This window comes from Mandrillus leucophaeus, unplaced genomic scaffold, assembly GCF_000951045.1.
Source record: "Mandrillus leucophaeus isolate KB7577 unplaced genomic scaffold, Mleu.le_1.0 Scaffold283, whole genome shotgun sequence".
In the NCBI taxonomy this organism is placed as follows: domain Eukaryota; kingdom Metazoa; phylum Chordata; class Mammalia; order Primates; family Cercopithecidae; genus Mandrillus; species Mandrillus leucophaeus.
Genome location: NW_012102954.1, coordinates 771,035 through 776,672, shown reverse-complemented (window position 1 = coordinate 776,672; position 5,638 = coordinate 771,035). Strand labels below are relative to the sequence as shown.

The following is a 5,638-nucleotide window of genomic DNA, read 5'->3' as shown; positions in this document are numbered from 1 at the left end:
AAGAATTAAACAAAGAGTAAATTGTGAAAATGTGACGCAGCAAAGGGTATTGGGTAGTGCAGTGGCTAGGAAGATTGGTCTATGAGATTGATTTGTTCAGATTCCCCTCAGCTTCAACTTCCCATCCTTGATGATAAGAATGATACTTTCCTTCTGGAATAGGCAGAATATCCCACATGTGGGAACTTCATCTCCTGCTTTTAGGAAACAGAAGGAAGGTCAGAGTGATCTTCTTGCATCTGCCATTTTTTGAGTGCCTCTAACTCAAAAATACTCAATCTGCCAGAGCATATTGTGGGATGGCATGTTCTTAACCCCTTCATAAGGCAGATTTTATTCAGGACCATTCATATACGTTTAGGGACCACCGTAATGGGATTTTTCAGTAGGGGAGAAATATTGGGCTCAACTCCAAATATACCATGGGCAAGTGGGAATTTAGAGCCAAGGAGCAGGTATGGGTCAGCGGATGGAAAATTATTGAAAGAAAACATGCAGGGTAAAGGGGGGTTCTGGCTAAACCAGTCTAACAGGATTCTTGCTGAAGTCAGGCCAGGGTCATCAGACATCATCTGGGGGTGTTACAGAACCCAACTGGGGTTGCCTGGCACAGCAAAGCCAATCACTGAAATTAGTAGAATGGCGTAGGGGAGAAAAAGTAATTCTCCTCACTTGTCGTAAGGTTCACAGTTGACACCCCTATAGCAAAAACAGGCCAGGCATGGTGGCTCCTAGCACAGAGGAGTAATCCTAGCACTTTGGGAGGCTGAAGTGGGTGAATTGCTTGGGCCCAGGAATTTGATTTCAGCCTGGGCAATATAGCAAGATCCTGCAAGAAAGAAGAAAGAAATGAGAAGGGAAGGGAAGGGAAGGGAAAGGAAAGGAAAGGAAAAGAAGCAGAGGGGAGGGTAGAGGAGGGGAGGGGAGAGAAGGGGAGGAGCAAGGGAGGGGAGGGGAGGGGAGGAGAGGAGAGGAAAAGGGGAAGGAAAGTAGAAGGAAAAGGAAAGGCACCTGGAAAGGATTTTCTGAACTTCCCCTGAAGCAGATCATAAGACCTTATATATGAGAGGTACTCTCCGTACATCAAGAGAAATGGAACATCCTTATTTTCAAAGACAAAGAGACACAGAGAAGAATCTGAAAAACAAGACTTGCTGTTTCCCCTAGTTTACTACCATTAGATCATACTCTTTGCTCTATTATATTTCTCTATGACTGTCCACTCTTCATCAAACCTAGCATAAAAATACTCAGGTTTACTCCATTTCTTTAGGTCTTCATTTCCTTGTGAAGGCTCCTCTGTCATGTAAAACTTATATTAAGTAAATTTGGATGCTTTTCTCTTGTTCATCTATCTTTTGCTACAGGGCCCCCCAGCCAAGGAACCTAAGATGAGGGGAAGGAAAGATATTTTTTCCCCTTTACAGTGCTAAGGTTGAAAAACCCTGGCCTAGGCAATTAGGAAAGTGAGTATGTTTCTGCTGCTTTGCCAAAAAGGAAAACTGTATCCTTGACATTTGCTGAATTACCTTTTATCCCTCATTATCTAACACGAATTCAGTTGATTAACTAACCCCAGAGTGTGTGTAAGGGTGAATAAGAAACTTAATTCTTCCTGTTGAAAATAAGAGACCCACCTCTCTACTTTGCCCTATCTTTTTTTTTTTTAAGAATTTCTCTCAGCCCTTTTCAAAGGTATGTAAGTCTTTTAAATAGCTAAATAAGCCTCTTTCCAGGCTCATGATTCAGGAATGTTTTCTCAAGGACCTGGGAGTCATTTCTTTGAAAGGCAGTCATCAAGGAAGATAACACCCTATCTTCCCAGTCTCCTGGGAGGAGATGGGCTAACTGGCTATCACCTGACTCCAATTTGCAAATCACCTGCCTAATGTGATGGGTTATGTCCAGCTAGCTGTATGTCAGTGAATTTCTTTCTGTTTTGCAGTCTCTTTAGCAGATTGTCTGAGCTGAGCATCACATTCTGGTTTAATGCTTATTTAATCATAGCACTGTTTTCTTTCTTCTCTTTGTAGAGAAGTTTTCTGAAATGGGAGATTTTAAAAAAATTTTTACTTATATTGCCCAAACAAATGCCATTTTACTTACAATGGTTAAAGTGCAAGATCTGTCAGAGATGTGGACACACACATTTCTTTATGGTTTCATGATGGGCTCTTTGACCAAATTATTATTATTTTTTTTTCTTTTTCTTTTTCTTTTCATTTAACAGATGAGGAAACTGAACACAAAGTTATTCTTATTTTCTTATTTAATCTTGATTAGTTTAAGATCAAGTTCTCTGTAGTTTAAATGTTCTTAGAAAGCTATTATATTATGTAAATGTTCTTAAAGAACTATTATATATAAGAAATGAAATGTACATATAAATGAACATATATATAAATGTTCTTAGAAAGCTATTATATACTAGCTCAGAAAGCTACCATAATTTGGTTAAAGACTAAATTATAATATATATTAGTACTATTTTCAAATAAATTATATGTGATCTTAAAATCACCTTTGTTTTAAAAAAAGTGGCAACTGAAGAATGATGAGGTTCATAAGTATGGAAAGAAGAGCTTTATTTTTCATAAACGGTTGCAGCCTGCAAGTGGCCATTTTGATAGGCTGAAAAGCATAATCTCCCATCAGAAGCCAGGAACAAGCACTTCAAGGGTGAGAAGAATAAGACAGGAATTTATGCTGAAGTGGGTGGCCAAATATACATATTCAATAAGCTATAGGAGGAGTCATGAATATTTATAAAATGAGAAACGCATGTGCAATTGACCTTCATGCCTCTTGTCACACCAAGCGTCAGGTTCCAGCCCATGCTGAGGTCCAAGGGGAGTGGGTGGATGGGTGGCAGATAGCTGAAAGAACACTCAGGGGGCTGTAGGCAGGTAAAATATGGTTTTATTCAGCAGCTCTCTTACACTGTTCCTTTGTCTTAACTGTCTGCTCCAGCTGCATCCCTTTTCAGCAGCCAGTTCTGCAGCTCTTGTCACTCCCGCACTTACAGCTGCATTCCATGGCACACTTGCTGGTTTCTGGCTCCCCTCATGTCCATCTGCAAGATGGCTGGCTCTCCCTACAGGGTCAGGAGCTTCACTCTCTCCCTCTGAGTGTATGCCCCATGTACAGCGTCTGCAGGGCAGCTGTAGCTTTTACAAACAATAGTGACTTTAAGCCAAGTATAAGCTTACGCACATGCGTTATACAACAAGTGGAGTTGTGTGCCTGTGCTCCAAACTTGCTGAGTCATGCTGGCCTGCATGTCTGCCTTGGCCTATTCTTGACCAGAGCACATCCATTTACCTTACACCTCTCCATGAGACCCATGTTCAAAAATGGTGGCCTTAGCATGATCCCAGGGTGAAGTTTTTGGGCCTCTGATGTCAAAAGGTGAAACAGGCCAGGTGTGTTGGCTCAAACCTGTAGTACCAACACTTTGGGAGGCCAAGATGGGCAGATCACTTAAGCCTAGGAATTTAAGACCAGCCTGGGGAACATGACAAAACCCCATTTCTACAAAAAATACAAAAATTAGCTGGGGAAACTGCAGTGAGCTGTGATCATGCCACTACACTATAGCCTGGGAAACAGAGTGAATGAGAACAACAAGAAAACAAAAAACAAAAAAAAAAATGTGAAGCTGAGACATGAAAATCCTCACTGCACATCCTCCTTAGGCTGGCAAGAACCACCCCATGGTGGAAGCCAACTTCTGGTGCCGTGTTTTCTCACCAGGTCCCTGTGACAAGGAAGTGGCAGTGACAGCCATGACACAGAACCACCACCTTGAAGCTTCAGAGCAGGAACTGCACAACAGCTGCCAGGGCCAAGCCTGCTATCTCCTATGATAACAGCACTTTTGAAGAAACATGTCCATACTGTTTGCAGTTGTTGATTCTGGATAACTTTTGAGTGTGTCTCAAACCCAAAGCCACATTGACACCCAAAATACAGAAACTGATTAATCGAGAAGGATGAAATTATACACTCAGTTTTAAAGAAGCAAAAATTGTGAAAAAGTTCAGAGACTCCAAAAGTGTATTGTTGATTACTTGTAAAACATGCCACAGAACAGTGAAACATCATGGTAAGAGCAGAAGCTTTCTATTAGCATTGAAGAGCAATCCTAGTACTCCTACAAGTAAACTCAGCCTGAAGACACCAAAGAGAAGGACTGCAAACCCAAATCATGAGATGTCTGATTCCAAAAGCAAGAGCCCAATATTGATTTCAGAACACCTATGTCTGGAGAGTTAGTATTTTCTTGCTCCTCAAAGAATGTGAGCAAAACAAAGAAACGTTTCTCTCAGTGAAATGTTGGCTCCCTCTTGGCTCCCTCCCATTTTGGGGAAATGCTTTTCTACATAATTCCAGGGTTTTCTTGTAAAAAATATTCCTTAGTCAGAATGAATCCCAAAAGAATCCGTAGGTAGACTTCAGAAATTTCTTATCTTCTCTGAAGGGTGGCCTTTAACAATAAGAAATGCCTGATGTCAGTCAGTTCTGAAACTAAAGTTAGTGAGACAACTTTTTAAACCTTTATTTATTTTTTGAATATATGGAAACTTGATCTGAGTGAAAAACAACAACAAAAAAGAACCAGCCCTTCAGAGGCTGGTTGTTCCCAGTTTTGGGTATGTCTTAATCTGCAGAATGAAAACAAACTAATACAGTAAATTGGTACTAGTAGAGTGAGTGGGGCATCACTGAAAAGATACCTGAAAATGTGGAAGCAACTTTGGAACTGGGTAACAAGCAGAGGTTGGAGCAGTTTGGAGGGCTCAGAAGAAGATGGGAAAATGTGGGAAAGTTTGGAACTTCCTAGAGACTTGTTGAATGGCTTTGCCCAAAATGCTGACAGCAATATGGAGAGTAAGGTCCAGGCTGAAGTGGGCTCAGATGGAGATGAGGAACTTGTTGGGAATTTGAGCAAAGATGACTCCTGTTATGTTTTAGCAAAGAGACTGGCAGCATTTTGCCCCTGCCCTAGAGATTTGTGGAACTTTGAACTTGAGAAAGATGATTTAGGGTATCTGGTGGAAGAAATTTCTAAGCAGCAAAGCATTCAAGAGGTGACTTGGATACTGTTATAGGCATTCAGTTTTTTAAGGGAAGCAGAGCATAAAAGTTTGGAAAATTTGCAGGCTGACTATACAACAGAAAAGAAAAACCCTTTTTCTGGGGAGAAATTCAAGCCGGCAGAAATCTGCATAAGTAGTAGGGAGCCTAATGTTAATCCCCAAGACCTTGGGTAAAATGTCTCCAGGCCAGGTCAGAGACCTTCACACAGCCCCTCCCATCACAGGCCTGGAGGCCCAGGAGGAAAAAATGGTTTCGTGGGCCAGGCCCAGGGTCCCTGTGCTGTGTGCACCCTATGGACTTGGTGCCCTGTGTCCCAGCCATTTTAGCTGTGGCTGAAAGGGGCCAACATAGAGCTCAGGCTGTGGCTTCAGAGGGCAGAAGCCCCAATTCTTGGCGGCTTCCACATGGTGTTGAGCCTGCAGGTGCACAGAAGTTGTGAATTGAGGTTTGGGAACCTCCGCCTAGATTTCAGAAGATGTATGGAAATGCCTGGATGTGCGGGCAAAAGTTTGCTGCAAGGATGGGGCCCTCATGGAGA

General features: G+C 41.9%; 1 pseudogene; it reads left to right on the top strand.

The window, feature by feature from the left end:
• Window positions 1-3,785: 3,785 nt before the first annotated feature.
• LOC105543475 lies at window positions 3,786-4,492 on the top strand (annotated as a pseudogene).
• Window positions 4,493-5,638: the final 1,146 nt, after the last annotated feature.